The sequence below is a fragment of the Delphinapterus leucas genome, chromosome 6, assembly GCF_059928025.1.
Source record: "Delphinapterus leucas isolate spDelLeu-1000000601 "Yukka" chromosome 6, BTC_Dleu_Yukka2, whole genome shotgun sequence".
NCBI classification, from domain to species: Eukaryota; Metazoa; Chordata; class Mammalia; order Artiodactyla; family Monodontidae; genus Delphinapterus; species Delphinapterus leucas.
The window spans coordinates 62,578,099-62,594,992 of NC_143134.1; the positions used below are offsets into that span (position 1 = coordinate 62,578,099).

Genomic DNA, 16,894 nt, shown 5'->3' on the forward strand with positions numbered 1-16,894 from the left:
GTATTCATGTAATGAAGTCATCAGTGTCTCAATACCTACTTTGACTGCCTTGAATGAATGTAAGTCAGAGCTGATAAATGTCTTAACACTGAAGGAGCTCTAGATTTCTCTGAAATGCAGTGTAAAGAGCATGGGCCTCTGGGTCTCAAGGCCCTGGGTTCATATCCTGGCTTGGTCCCTGACTGAAAGGCAGCTGATCTCTCTGAGCCTCTGCCTCCTTAACTGTAAAAAAGGAATAATAGCATCTTCCTCACAGCTCTTTTAGTGTCAAAAGAGATGAAGTGTCTGCGTGTGGTGGCCCTTGGTAAATGATAGAAATATTGTTAATATTTCTAAAATCAGTGTAACTTCAGGGCTGCAATGATATCTCTAGTGGAATCGTGGGGGTCATCTGGAGCAGAGTGTGCCGTCACTACTGTTAATTTATATCCCAACTTTAAACATAAACTTGGGAAGTGTCCTCTTAGTTTCTCATTCTAGAAACATCCTCATAATTTCTGCTAGAACGGAAAGCAAAATCAAAAATGATTCCAGGAAAACTGAGAATGGCATAGTCTCATTCGTTGGTGAAGCAAATGTGTCACTCCTTAATATTTTAAATAAGATATTTTGGGGATGGGAGTTATTTAAACCTAGTGAGAGGTTTTATCATCAATCTGAGCCCCGTTGCTTGCATAATAAGCCAAGTTTCTCGTTTTGAAAAGTAAATGGGAAGTTGTACAATATCCATCACCCTATAATCTCTCCTCCTCAGTCCTCTACGTTCAGTTAATTAGGATAAATAAATTTTATTTTCATCTTCCTTTTTAGGTACAGTCTCTTTTCAGAAGGGAGGGAATGAAGAAATGAGCTTGGTAGACTAAACAGTCTTCTAGAAGGAAGTTGGTGAGATCAGACTCTGTCAGATCCTCCTTTGTTCCACATTAGGTATTATTTCTCAAGTGATTGATACTAAATAAGTTGGGGAAATGTAAGGTGGAAATTGTATGCACTACTAGTAGTTAAATTTTTGTGTTTTTTTCCCCCTAAGGATTTAAGGAAAGGGAATTAGCTTTTAAAGAGGACTTCTCCCAACTGAAAATCACGTTTGACTATAAAATAAGCTTCAAGTTCTTTGAAGACCTGGCTCTGACAGTTCATACTGTTAAAGATTTAGGTGAGGGTTGAGCGAATGGAAGCTTCTATATGGGATCCTGCAGCATGCTTTTCTTTGGGTGCAGTGAAGGGTGATGTTTTTCTGTACCGGAGAGCAGATGACTAGTACATGTAAGCCTAATTTCTAGGTTTGGACATTGGGTGAAGTAAACTTATAAAGCATTCTCAATCCCCACTTGTTAATAAAATAGTTTATGGGTATTTATAACATAAATCATACGTTTCAGTTACCTGAATATTGGAAGCCAGTGAAGAGTCAAGAATCACCTTAAACCTTTATAAAGCATTGAGATCCCAAAGAATATATGTGTCTGTAACCACCTGTGCAGAAGTGATCATTTGCAGGTAGATGAGCTCCTGTGAAAGCTGGGATGGGAAGTCCTAAAGTGTGAAAAGCTTTGGTAAGTTTTCCTTTATGACCATGGATCATATTTCTTTTTTTGATACTTGCGATGGTGTTCCTACTTAGAAAACTTATCTGTTTTTCAACTTTCAAGTGAAAACAAGAAACAGTTATTAAAATACCTTAACTTTCTATATGGGGATTCTGAATACAAGAGAGAATAGAAATTTAGTTACTAAAGAATTTGAATGGGACTGTGGAAAATGTTCCCTACTTGAAGGAGAAAAAAATGGGATTAGAGCCATAAATTCCTTTACTAAGGCCAGATACTTAGTTTTGCCAAATATATTTCTTAATGGAGATAATATCTTCCATCTAGGTTTTTTAAAGTTGAGATACGTAATGGATATGAAAGTTTTTAAAGTTTCAAAGCATAGATCATTGTTATTGTATATTATCTAAACCACACATTTATGGATTTTTGGATTCAAAGTTCTCAGATTGACCAATACTGTCTAAATATATATTCTGTCATTTTCCTGTTACACAGTTCTAGAAATGAAATATCCCTACTCCTCCTACAATGCTTTATTAATGAATGACATATATACCACTCTTTTCCAAAAGTGTGAGGTGGTGTATGTTTTTTAGGTTTTGTGTTACGTAATTTTTTAAAAATATTAACGATAAATCCATTAAAGAACAAACCCAACACTCACTCCCAAGCATGATCTTTCCACGCTTTTTATCATTACTGTGTCTTGGACACACCCATTTTATAGCAGGTAGTTGTACCGTGTTGCTTTATTTTGTGTACCTTACGGGCTCTGTTATTCTACTGAAAATAATGTTAGCTCAGGAGTTTTGCTCAACAGTGTGGAGAGGGGTGAGGGAGAGAAAGAAGGAAGGGAGGAAGAAGGACAAAAGTTAGTTTAGAGAAAGGGAGAAGATCATTAGCCCCAAGCCTATTCTGAGAAGATTTCTGCTATTGGATATGAAAGTTAAATATGGACTTCTTCAGAGTCAATGGAAAACAAAAGGGCAGGGTCAATTATAATTATACTTCAGAGACAAAAAGCGGAATTTACAAAATCTCACATATTGCATATAAATACTGAGACCTTCGTAAGTGTTCAGTAACTGTGCATAAATGAATGATAGAATCATTTTGGGATAGACTTGGACAGATCAAGGAAAAAGAAACCAAAAATAATGCCAGTGGGGCCAATGCTAGTTTGCATTTTCTGCAACTTTTGTCTCTTCCTTCTTTTCAAACTTTTTGTTTAACTTTGAGAAGAGGAGACTAAGAGAATGGTGGTAAGTCATGGATATTTTTCACTTTCTGAGGAGGTAGGAAAAGTGTACAAGGTGTCTCAAGGGGTTGAAGGGCGAATGCAGCTGCTGTTTGTTTCTGCGGACATCCCCAAAACTTCGGGCCAGTGGATGGTTTCCATGGGAACGCTTGGTATCTAGCTAGATGCTGGCAGAATGGTTTTAACCTTTCTGGAATGTAATTGAAGAAAGGTTACTTCTTACTCAGTTGAAGTTACTCCCCAAGATAGTCTTTATTATGAAAAAGAAAACATGTGTATCTTATTTAATCAAACCCACTTTCCACAACATAACAAATTGAGTGCAGCGTCTGCTGGACAAACAATAAATCTTCATAAATATTAGTACTAAGGCCTTGTTTATCTCCTTGACTTCTACCTTAGGTAATACTAATGATAATGAGAATAGTCCATTCCAATGGTACCACTTGATATCATGCAAAGAAAAGAATATTTCCTCTGCCCTTTAGTCTGAAGTCCTCTGAGAAGCATCATTACAGGTGGCATGATGGAGAAGTGAAGTAAAGCTATAATCTAGATATTTCAGTTTCTCTAGTGTAGATTTGGCTTGAAGTATAATCACAATAAAGTATTAACAGAAAACTGAACATACAGAACTTTGGATTTTATTTTTGATAAATAAGAGTTGTTAACCAGAGAACTTCTTGGTCCAGGAAATATTTTTTCACCTGTATTCTGCATGAACTCTTTAGAAAGTGAATGTTTCCTAGAAACAGATGATTGATTAGAGGCTCAGTGACTGTAGGGACATCCCCTGTAGGATCTTCCCTAACCTTCCATTCTCCCTCCACCAAACAACCCTCTCCCTTTAGTGAAAGTGTTTGTGTCCCATTAGAGCAGTTCCCTTGCAATACCATCATTGTTTCTATCCTTGTGATTCTTTTCACTGTTGTTTACCACTGTAGAAAGATGATTTGTTGCCTCTCTTAGAGAAGTAGATAAGAGCTAAATTCCTGGAAATGAAAGGGTGTGTGGTCTTTGCCTTGGACTGGAAAAGTGGGAAGGGGCAGTGATGGCAAGCATTTCCTCAAGAAGTGTCATAATCTTAAGGACTGTCCTTAGTAAGAACTCATTTAAGGTCAACTGAGAGCGAAAGGGCAATCTGACTGCAACCATCAGGGGAAGACCCCACTTCCAACCAGTTGTTTACTGCAAAGGCTGAAGGACCACAGCTCATTCTCAGAATTGCTGTAACATTTCATCTAGAAGAAGTGCTTGCAACATCTTCTTGACAAATGAAGAAAACGAAGTTTGTTGGAGTTAAGTGATTGGACAGTTTCATAAAGCCTCATTGTCTTCACCGAAACCCTAGTCTTCCATAGTGAAATGTGCCATCCCAGGTGACTCAGCCTTTTCTGTCCTTAGCGTATTTGTCAACTCCTCAATCTCTTTTGCTTTCTCGTGGGCCCTCTCCAAATTCCCAGTACATATTACATGGTAGACTTGAAATCTAAAGCTGATTTTCATTAACAACGTGATCAGTGGGTGAACTATAATTTATATGTAACCCAAACATAAATGGGCTATATTCAAAGAAGCACAGACTGGCAACCAAAATATATAACTGAAAGGAGTCTAAGTATTTATTTCATTTATGAAACCTTAGTTTTGTTTTGTTTTTTTTTGCGGTTGTGGCCTCTCACTGTTGTGGCCTCTCCCGTTGCAGAGCACAGGCTCCGGACGCGCAGGCTCAGCACCCATGGCTCACGGGCCCAGCCGCTCCGCGGCATGTGGGATCTTCCCGGACTGGGGCACGATCCCGTGTCCCCTGCATCGGCAGGCGGGCTCTCAACCACTGCGCCACCAGGGAAGCCCGAAACCTTAGTTTTGATGCTCATTAAACCTTCTTAAAAATCTTTTGATTGATCTTTACATTATCCTAATCTTTTACTCTCACAGAAGGGATTAAAAATTACATCCCCTCCCCTGTTCATTTCCCAAGTCCTTTCCTCGCACTCTGTGTTGCCCTGTTTCTTTCCTCCGTCTTCAGGCTGGAATGGCCCCTTGTGCCTGACAGGCACAGCAGGTTGACCAACAGGACTGCTGGCTAACCCAGAAACTCCATATACGCCTTGACTGTCATGGAGGGAAGCACAGAGTAGCCCATAGGAAGTAGATTTAATCTTTAACTCTGACCACTTTTTTTGGCAAAATCATCCCATTACCTGGTTTCAACATGTACATAAATGATACCAAGCAAAAAAAAAAAAAAAAAAGAAAAAAGGAAAAAAAGAAATCTGTCATCTGTCTGCTTGGGAGAATGTGTAGGGAAGGCGAGGTGGGCATATGCGATATAGAGTGATGCACAAACATGTAACAGGACTGTATCTGGAACTGTGAAAATATGCGTTTTCTATGCATTGCATAGCTCTCACTCCACCCCCTCTGCTCCCCACCTATCTTTCTCTCTTTCTCTCTCCTAAAAAAAGCCTTTCTTCCCTCCCCAGCCACAGTATAATACAGGCACACTCTCAAAGTAGCTGCTGGCCAAAATATTGGAGGAAAAAGTTTAGGTTCTTAATGCACAGTGTTTTCATTCTCCAAAGCTATATCAAATATGGCTGGTGAGGGAGAAAGAATGAGGAATAAAAGGAATGAAAGGGCTTAAAGTGGGAGGGGGAGAAAGAATCATCCAGCGTAAGGACCCGGAAGCTGAGGGGAAGGGCACTCGGTGCCCTGTTAACCTTGAGTGATGACCCCCAGTTGACAGTTGCTTGAATCCACCAGCAGTGCCTTGACTCTGTCCCCTTCCCCACACCTCGCCTGTGGACAACCCACCATCTGACAAAAGTAGACACTCCAAGTCATCCAACTGAGGGAGGGGGCGTTGGATGACTTGGGTAGGTTTGATGACGTGGAGGAAACATCTCACTCCCTGGTTAGGGGAGTGCATTTCATTATCAGTTAAGAAAGTCTATAGTAGTGAGGGCAGCAAGGACCATGGCACTTCTGTTTCCCACATGCAAACATTCAAGTCCCCATACAGAGGATGTCTCTAACTCCTGAATGGCTAGTGTTTCAGAAATTTTGTGGGAGGGGAATAGCTGGAGATGAAGAGGATAGTGGTTGAGAATAGAACTTGGAACATGTTTAACCACTTCTCTAGCCTGTGGTTAGCCTGGACACAGACGGGTTTATTAAGGGGAAAAACTTCGCTTACTTGAACTGCAAAGACAGTTGAGCAGTGCTCTCCTCCCCAGGTCAGTGCTATGTGTTCACTGCCAGGGGTCTAGACCTGTTTTTCAGGGTGTGTGCTGAGCAGAGACAGGGAGGGACAGAGTGTATTCTCATTCTGCAGTCAGCAAGTCAGAGTGGTTATTTTGCCTCCCAGCTTGACCTTGACTCAAAGCCCCACTTCATGTTTCCTGACTCTTTTACCGAGACCTTTTATTGTTCTTGTCTTTGTCCTTGGTCTAGATGGTCTACTGATGTTGTATTCTGTTAAAAGTTTAAATAATTGACATAGAAAAACTAGTGTTTGGGATGTGCTGAGTACTGGCGTTCTAGGAAAACTGGACTTCACTAGTGAAGGAGGATGAGTCAAACACTTTTGTGGAGATTTCGAAGAAAACCATTGGGTGTGTTCAAGAACTCTAGAAGTGAAAAAGGAACTGGTTCTTTGTGAGTTCTGATTTTACTTTCAAATGTAAGGCTCCTATTTTCTTTGATCCATTTGTGTCACTAACATTACTCTTTTGGACTGGTTGTTCAGTCGTGCCGCTCTGCCCAAACATGTCTTAGGCTTCCCACTGTGTAGAAAAAATAAGTCCATACGTTGCTTAGTATTTGAGTCATCTAGCGCTTGGCCCCAAATTTTCCTGTCTAATTCACCAGTTCTGTTCCGAAGAAGCTCTAGTCCTATCATTCTGTTTATAATTTTCCAAACCTGGTTGGTACATATTGGCCTCCATGATTCTATTTACACTTAACCTTTTTCTTTCTTTTAAAATTTATTTATTTAATTAATTTTTTGGGGCTGTGTTGGGTCTTTGTTGCTGTGCGCAGGCTTTCTCTAGTTGCGGCAAGCGGGGGCTACTCTTCATTACGGTGAGCAGGCTTCTCACTGAGGTGGCTTCTCTTGGTGCAGAGCACGGGCTCTAGGCACGCGGGCTTCAGTAGTTGTGGCATGCGGGCTCTAGAGCACAGGCTCAGTAGTTGTGGCACATGGGCTTAGTTGCTCCATGGCACGTGGAATCTTCCCGGACCAGGGCTTGAGCCCGTGCCCCCTGCATTGGCAGGCGGATTCTTAACCACTAAACCACCAGGGAAGTCCCACTTAACTTTTTCTGAAATTATGTTTTCCTTAACCCGTCCCTGGGTTATTCACCCTTCAAGACCCAGCTCAAATCATTTATTCTTCATAAAGTTTTCTCTTTAATGAGTTGGTGTGTGTTCTTCTCATGGCAAGTACTTAGAACACTGATGATTATTAATCAGAACTCGTCTTTCTTCTTCTTATACTCATAAAATTTCATCTCTGGCATAGCATTTTTCAAGTGTTACATATTACTTTAAAAAAATCTTCTATGGTCTGAAAATAAATTATTGGAACATTGGCTATACTCAGTTAAAGCAAGTTGTTTTATGTCAGACTTCTCAGAATGTCAAATATAGCAGTATATTGTAAATCTTCACAGAGTGTGGGATACCATTTTCCAAACCAAACTGACCAAAAATATCTGGTCAGACTCGAGTTCCAAGTAATACATTTTAAGGAAGCACACCTCTACCACACTAGTCTTTGATCTGTTAAAGTCATTTGGCTATAATATAATCTCTTCCCCAATAGATTTTCAGCTTCTGGCTATATTGGGTCTCACTCAGCTTTTTACCCCCATAAAATATGACATATATCACATAGCATGCCATAATACATTTCCTTTTTTTTTTTTTTTTTTTTTTTTTTGTCGGTACACGGGCCTCCCAATGCCGTGGCCTCTCCCGTTGCGGAGCACAGGCTCCGGACGCACAGGCTGAGCGGCCATGGCTCACGGGCCCTGAGCCGCTCTGCAGCTTGTGGGATCTTCCCGGACCGGGGCACGAACCCGTGTCCCCTGCATCAGCAGGCGGACTCTCAACCACTGCGCCGCCAGGGAAGCCCAAAACATTTCCTTTTTAAGAGAGAAATATTTTTTTTCCTAAAGGAACCAGAAAGGAATCGAAAGCAAGGAAGGTAGAGAGACTGTGTTTATTATTTTTAAGGAATTAAATGAGTTGTGAGTGGTAAAAAGGAAACCCTCTGTGCATTGTCCAACATGCAGAGAACATGGAACTGGAGAGGGAAGTACTGGGTCAGCTTTTGACATACCCACGAAGTTGCAACAAAGTAATTTAGCTCATATGGGAAGATTAGGTTGTAGAGTACAAGCTAGTCCTTTAATATTCAAATATGTTTCCAGGTTGGCTCTTCTTCCTTGGTAAGTTCTTGTGCATGGGTATATTTTAGTATTCCAATTATCTACCATCTCTCCAGCTTGTTAAATTTGACCAGAACCTTGATCACGTATTATGGGCCTGGCATAGAATCATTCCAAAGCCAATACTAAATAAAAGGCCTGAAAATTCTTGACTTTACATAAGATTAAAAAATTTAAATTGTGAAAGAATCTAATCTAATTCACTAATATTATAGAGGAGCCATCTTCAAAGTTACCAACAATCTATGGTAAAAGTGGGACTGAAACTCAGGTTTCCTGACAGTGAGTGACTCTTTTCATTGAACACAAGTATTTAAAAGTGATTTGAATTCTTCTTTAAAAAAATTCAATACTTAAATAACTTATAATAATAGTATCTTCCCATATTAACTTGATTGAGGGAAATTAGACAAGCATTAATCTTGTATGTTTGAAGTTGGAGCAAAGGAGATGAATGAATAATGGCTGATTAAAGTTCACTGTTTCTCAGATTGTATCTGTGAGTTGGAGTTAATTTATTTTCATCTGCCTTCCCCATGGAAATATAAGGCAAATCCCCATCAGTTTATTATCATTCCAGCTACTAAGTCTCGGGATATTTACATAAAAACAAAACTAAACAAAATTATACTTTGATTGTTATTGTGGTTACTACTGAGACAAGTTCCCCGCATAAGCTTGTTTAAATGTTTATGTTTGTATGATAGTGATTGCAATATTAGGTTATAAGACAAAGCCGTTTTGTGATAAATTAATATTTTGAGAAGTTTAAAAAGCATTTCTGCATGTATAGTAAATTGTAATCATATGTGATTATAAAGCTCATTCAGTAAGTGGAAATGCATTACAAATTGATAGGTTTAGGTTAGCAGTGAACACTGTTAAGATGTTTTAATGTAAGTTTTTGAAACTACAAGTCCCATTTAAAGGGAAAATTTAAGGGTAAATACATTAAGAATTGGCCTACAACTTTTAGAGATACAATAAATAAATGTAGATGAACTAACCTTACACCCACATTAAAATACGAGGTTCACCCCACGAGCTTCAGGTATTTCGGTTTCAGCCATTGCTGGTTCATGTATGTATATACAGTGCAACAGTGACACCACTGGGCCAGACTTATCTTACTTCTTGAGCTTCAGAGTGTTAACAAAAAAAAAAGATTTTTATGAGAAATGGAGTCAATTGGGTAAAATGTGTGTATGGTTATAAAACTAGGCTATTGAATTTGGGGGATACGGTGGTCGACTTTCCACCAGTGCCTTTATAGTGCTGACTCTGTTGGGTATGCTTCTTCAGTGACTGAAAAAATAAAGGACCAGATGATAACTATGACTGATTAAGTAAAATGAGGCTGTTCCTGATACTCCAAGAAATATTGTCAATTGGTTAAAGACCTTTACATTTAGTTTAAATTTTCAAAGAGAAAATAAACCCACTTAGAGGAAAAAGGAAATCCATGGAACAGTTTAATTTTTTCTAGAGTCCAACCACTAGAGGGCAGGAGAGTCCATGCTACTTTGGCTTTGTTCTACATTACCCGCCCCCGCCCCTACTCTACTCTGTCTTCAGGCCATCCTTCTCTTCCTGAGTAGATAAATGCATTCTTCAGAAAAGGGGCTGTTTCTTATTTCTAAAATACTGGAGCATTACATTTGCTAGAAATATACCCAAGATAAAACGCTGTACAAGTAGAATGTGAGATAACATCTTTTTCCAAGTGTAAGGGTGTGATTATATTCTTTTGTTTATATTAAAATCAGCTCTTTTTTTGAAGTAAATGCTTGGGGCAAAAAAGGGGGTGTATCCACAGGATTTTCTGTAGCTATTGAAAAAATTAATACCAAGTACTAAATCAATTAATTCTTAAGTCAATTCTTAAGAAATCTTCCATTCCTGAAAATCTAACTTAAAGTGAGAAAATATGAAAGTGATAAAGCCAAGCCCTTTGTGTTCTTAAGAAGAAACTCTGTATGAAGAACATAAAATAATAGGCACATGAAATACTCGAAACTTAGAAGCCTAGATTTTCATTGATGTTATCATTGCATATAGTTGCTAGGATTTGGGAGAGAAAAGTGGCCTTTTCAAAATTTTTTTTTTCAGTTTCCTTTATCTTTCTCTCTTCTAACAAAAGCTTTTATTTCTGGTAAAGTGAAAGATTTGGTTGAAATTTTTCTTCGACTAAAGTTGAAACCGATTGTGTGAGTGTTTATTTTGTGTTTTATCCAGTAAAGAAAGATTATGTTGTAATACATCACTGACAAAAGTAAAATCATTTTTCTAGTTTCTGCTTCCAGCTCTATAAGTGATCGTCACTGCAGTCTTTAACACTTTGTGCATAAAATTTTCTGTGCAGGTAAACTTAGCTGGGATCTTTGGCATTGGAATACTTAGAATTAAATTTTTCTATAAACATACTTACAGAACTGGTAATTTTACTTGCTGAAGAATGGAATCCTATAGAGGAATATTTTAAAGAAATATGAGCTTTCTTGAGAAAACTTGATTATATTTGGTTAGACCTTCACCTATACTTTGTATGTGTGTGTGTGTGACCTATACTTTTGAATAACTATTTATTCTCCCAAACAGTGCTGGGCATAGAACAGATACTCAGTTTGTTCAATGAAAATTAGCATCTATTGGTTGTGTCTAAATTCCACACATGATGCTGGGAACTCTTAGCCCTTCCTTATGGGAGTTAAAAGTTTCTAGAGTAATAAATATTCAATATTGCTAACTCTAAGGTAAGTTAATTTTGGCACTTGTATTTGTTGATTTTTGTTAGTTTCCCACTCTCCTCACAGAAGTGTTCCATGACACGTACTTTTTTCCAGGTAAGGTGAACTGAATTATTTTGGCAGGGCACTTTTAAACGAACTTTGAGATTATTGCAAGCAAACTGCAGTGTCTCAAAGACAAGTGTTGTCAATTACTGGCCTAAGTGATGAATTTTCTCCAAATTCCCTGCATGTTGTTCCCAGGATTTTTTTTTTTTTTTTTTTTTTTGGTAACTCCCATACATAGTTTTGGTACTCTGCCCCTCCTACACAAATTCACTTTGGAAATTTGCAAAGGATTAAATTCTGGATGTGGCCTAGGGCTTGACAAGCAACTTCCTGGAAAAGCTTTGCAATAAGAGTTTTGTAGACAAAACTCGTCCTGGCTCATTTTAAGTTTCTCCTTGGTGTGTAAGTCTGCTATTACTCATGCAGTGGTTCAGTTTACACTGGCCCTTCTTAGGGAACTATAAGGACATGATCTTAAGGAGACAATGCACACATTTCAAAACAATCCAGTCATAATATTTTAAAAAGAGATTCCTTGGGAGACAGCCACCATAGATTCTGACCCTTCTTTCTTAAAAAAATCCAGTTAACCTCAAATATGTTACTTTGATATCCTTAGAGCAGAAGAGAAATCCACAGACCCTAAGGCAGAACATTGGTTATTTCAGGTATGAAGAGACTTTTCCGGAAATGGAAACCAGTCAGAACTCCTGTTTATCTCATGAAATTGCCCAATTTGAACAGGATATTTTTATTTGGCAACTTTTACTGAGGAAGGTTTTTTTGAGGTGGGAAGGGGTCCTTTTCTTCTTCTCTATGGATTAGATTACACTTAAATGAGATGCTTGATCAGGTTCAGCTGGAAAGAGGATGACCTTAGTTAACCCACTGTTTAATCCAGTTCAACTAACATTCGAACCTAGGCTACTTTGCCAAGATTTCCTCTGTTGGATTGGAGAGCCAGCCTGCCTTGGAGAGTTAACAGTCAGTTAATCCTATTCTAGGATGGTAGGATGGTAGTTCAGTCATCCTCTGGTATCGGTAGCATTATTTCTGAGTGGCCTCCAACTTGTTAGCTTTTTATATCAGACTCTGATTTCCTATCCAACCATTATTTACTCAGGGCTTATGATGACTGATTCCCTCATTACATTATACAATTGAATACTTAAAACACTCATGTGATGGGAACAGTGATCTTCAGATAAGGAAGATAAGGAAAATAATTGATCTGTCTGAACTTTATCAGTCTAAGGTCACACATATTAAAGGGGACAGAGTGAGAATCAAATCCATATCTTTTGACTTCGTATCCACTCTTATTTTTACCACAACTGTAGCTTGTAGTTCCATCCCAAGGAGGGAAAACGGTATAAACTGGACTAAATCAGGGTTTGAAACCACAAGCCAAGTTAAGTCATTGCTATTAATGGAAACAATTGCATGAACCCCCATAGCCTTCTTGCACCTACAGACTCTACCCTGCCCTCAACTACATCATTATAGCTTGGAATGCAGCTGTTCTGCTAAAGACTTTAAACAGGAAGGTTGCACCACGATTCATGCCTAATAAGTGCCAGTGATACTGCAGCTCTTTTATAGAGCAGCCAAACAAGTTTCAGCAACCCAGATCTTTATCTGCTTCAGCGGAAAAGACTAGTTACATTTTAATCTCAGTTATATAAATGATTGTTATGAAAACAAGCTGGTACATCTCTAGAAGGTTTGTTTTTTTTTAACTCTTCCTTTGATGCCCATTAGTTCTTTTTTTTTTTTTAAAGTAAAGGACGAATTAAACTATCAGTACATTAAGTGTAGAAAATGAGGTAGATCTCACTATTGAATGGGTATTCTGGTCAGGATGTTTCATGGAGTTGAGACACACTGTAGCCGAAATCACCTCTAGTAAGGCATAATTAATGTTCGATGAAATGTACCAGATTTAACTGTAGATCTTAACATGCTTTGATAAATCTATGTGCCCGTCATTTCCAATATCCCCAAAAGTTCAGCTGTGTCGCTTTTCAGTCAGATTCCGCTTCCCCCAGTTACCACATCTGGTCACAGGTAACCACTGACCTACCTGCTTTCTGTAACTACCGAATAGTTGTTCTTCATTAGAACTGCATATGAATAAAATCACGTTGTCTGTATTCTCTTTGTATTGGCTTCTTTTGCTCAGACTGTTTGTGAGATCTATGTTGTATGTTTTAGTAGTTCATTTCTGGGTAGTATTGCATTGTTGGGTTGTCCAGTTTGCTTATTCATACCACTACAATAGACATTTGTTTCAAGTTTTCAACTGTTATAAAGATACTAAGAAGATTCCTGAAAAATATTTTGTGTACATATAACACTTTTATTTCTGTTGGGTAAAAGCTATAATTAGAATTGCTGGGTCATAAGGGAAATATACACACGCACATGAACTTTATAAGAAACTTCTAAACTGTACCACTTTGTATTCCCTCCATCAAAGTACAAGAGTTGCAGTTTCTTGATATTCTCACCAGCACTTGGTATGATCAGTCTTTTTAATTGGAGTCATTCAGATGGCATCTGGTGGTGTTATACTGTGGTTTTAATTTACATTTACCTAATGAATAATCATGTTGAACAACTTTTCATGTGTTTATTTGCTGTTTGTATTACATGTCTTCTTAGGTGTGTCTGTCCAAATCTCTTATGCAAATTTGAAAAATTGGCTTGTTTGTTTTTCTAATTATTGAGTTTTGAGAGTTTTGTATATGTATATATATTTGGGTGTGTGTGGATGTGTGTATATATATATATATATATATATATATAAAATGCAGATTATTTTATATTCTATATATTTTTCCCTTCAAGTTTCTGATTTTTCTCTTCATTCTCTTCCCAATGTCTTTCAAAGAGCAGAAGTTTTAATTTTGATGCAGTCTAATTATTAATTTGTTCTTTTATGGATCGTGCATTTGGTGTGTATCTAAATAATCTTTGCCTAACTCAGAGTCACAAAGATTTTCTTCTAATTTTCTAAATGTTTAATAGATTTAAGTTTATATTAAGGTCAGTGATTTATTTTGAGTACATTTTTATATATTGTGTGAGGTATGAACCTGAGATTTTTTTTTGGCATATATTCAGTTGATTCAGCACATTTGTTAAAAAGACTATCCTTTCTCCAGTGAATTATCTTTGCACGTTTTGGAAGATCATTTGTCCCAATACATGTGAGTTTATTTCTGTTCTATTGATTTATCTTGCTGTCTTTATATTTATATTGCACTGTCTTTATTCCAGCTTTAAATTAAGCTTTAATTTTGGTAGCATTAATCCTTCAAAATTGTTCTTAATTTTCAAAATGCTTTTGGCTACTCTGGGCACTTTGCATTTCCATATCAGTTTTAGAGTCAATTTTTTTTTTTTTTTTTTTTTTTTTGTGGTACGCGGGCTCCTCACTGTTGTGGCCTCTCCTGTTGCGGAGCACAGTCTCCGGACGCACAGGCTCAGTGGCCATGGCTCACGGGCCCAGCCGCTCCGCAGCATGCGGGATCATCCCGGACCAGGGCACGAACCCGTGTCCCCCGCATCGGCAGGCGGACTCTCAACCACTGCGCCACCAGGGAAGCCCGAGTCAAATTTTTAATTTCTGGAAAATATGCCTTTGAAGATTTTGAATGGGATAATGTTGAATATATAAATCAGTTTGAGGTGAAGTTATCCCTTAACCACATTGAGTCTTTTGACCTGTGAACAAAATATATTTCTTCTTTATTTAGATCTTTCTGGTTTCTCTGAGCAATCTTTTGTAGTTTTCAGAGTACAAGTCTTTTGCATCTTTTATGAGATTTCTCTCTCCCAAATTTTTAATACTATTGTAATTTGTATTATTTTTTAAATTTTAATTTCTGTTTTTTTGTTGCTGGTATATAGAAATACAATTGGTTTTGTTTATTGATCTTATGTTCAGCAAATTTACTAAATCACTCATGGTGGTAGCTTCTTTGCAGATTCCATTAACTTTTCTATCTAGAAAATCATGTCATCTATGAATAAAAGAGTTTTATTTTTCCTTTCCAATCTGGATAACTTCAGTTTCTTTTTCATTGTTTTATTGCATTAGCTAGAACCTTCAGTACAATATTGACTAGAAGTGATGAGAACTTACATCTTTGTCTTATTCCAAGTGTTTAGTTCTTCACTATGTTGTATGATAGTAACTGTGAGATTTTTGTTTATCCCCTTTATCCAGTTGAGTAAATTCCTTTTTCTCTAGTTTGCTGGGATTATGTATCGGTATGTTTGCTTTTGTTCAGTGACTTTTTCTGTGTCTGTTAAATTGATCTTTTTTGTTAAGTTTACTAATATGTTGAAATACATTTATTTTTATTTATATATTTCCAAATGTTCAACCAGCCTTGAATTCCTGGAATAAAACAGACTTGGTTATAATGTATTATAATTTTTATATATTGTTTGATTCAACTTGCTAAAATTTTGTTTAGAATTTTTACATCTGTGTTCATGAGGGATATCAGTGTCTATTTTCCTTTTCTTGTAATGTCTTTATGTCTTTTTTTTTTTTTTTTTTTGCATTACGTGGGCCTCTCAGTGTTGTGGCCTCTCCCATTGCAGAGCACAGGCTCCGGACGCACAGGCTCAGCGCCCATGGCTCACGGGCCCAGCCGCTCCGCGGCATGTGGGATCTTCCCGGACCGGGGCACGAACCCGTGTCCCCTGCATCGGCAGGCGGACTCTCAACCACTGGGCCACCAGGGAAGCCTTGTCTTTATGTCCTGATGTCAGACTTTTGCTATCAGAGTAATGTGGTCCTCATAAAATGGGGAATATTCTCTCCTTTTCAATTTTTTGGAAAGAGTTTATGTTTAATGGTAATATTTCTTCCTTATATATTTGGTAGAATTTATCAGTGAAGTGATCTGGGCCTAGAGTTTTCTTTGTGGAATGGCTGAGCTGTTAACTACAAATTAATATGCATTCCATTCTCATAGGGCGAAGTGGTCTATAAATGCCGATTAGGTCAAGTTGGTTGATAATGTTGTTAAGATCCTCTGTATCCTTAGTGATGATGTTCTGTTTACATGTTCTATTATTTTTGAGAGAAGGGTATTGCAGTCTCTTACTGAAATTGTGGATTTGTCTCTTTTTCTTTGTAGCTTTATCACTTTTTGCTTCATGTATATTGAAGTCATATTATTAGATGAAAGAACATTTAAGCTTGCTATGTCCTCTTAATGAGGCTATGTTGTTTTGCTTTTTTGCGTGTTTGGCAATTTTTTATTGTATGTTAGACATCTCAACATTGTGGTTTTCATTTCTAAAAGTTTGACATAGATCATTTTTACACAGAATTGAATGTTTGATTTTGTTGTGTTTCTTTAAACAGTGGTGTTTAAACACCTAAGTGGTTATTCAGAGTACACAGAAGTTCTAAAAATTATTATTATGATAGCCATCTTCACACATGCCTGAGCAGGTATGTAAAGTTTATATACAATGAGTAACATATGATCTTAATTTGAGAGGATTTGTAATAATCTTGATGAAAATAAAAAGATATGTTTTTGTTTTTGTTTTTGAGGTACGCGGGCCTCTCACTGTTGTGGCCTCTCCCGTTGCGGAGCACAGGCTCCGGACGCGCAGGCCCAGCGGCCATGGCTCACGGGCCCAGCCGCTCCGCAGCATGTGGGATCTTCCTGGACTGGGGCACGAACCCGTGTCCCCTGCATTGGCAGGCAGACTCTCAACCACTGCGCCACCAGGGAAGCCTGAAGATACGGTTTTGAAATGAATTTAAGATACGAATAATACATTCAAGAAGCAAAAGGA

The 16,894-nt window shown here is 37.9% G+C and overlaps 1 protein-coding gene across 1 annotated transcript in view; it reads left to right on the top strand.

Moving 5' to 3' along the window:
* The window catches only part of MPDZ (multiple PDZ domain crumbs cell polarity complex component), a 558,334-nt gene that overhangs the window by 497,524 nt on the left and 43,916 nt on the right, over window positions 1-16,894 (top strand). The window contains exon 52 of the mRNA XM_089913222.1: window positions 1-16,894. This exon is cut by the window's right edge and continues 11,388 nt beyond it. The gene's annotated coding sequence lies outside the window, so the exon portion shown is untranslated.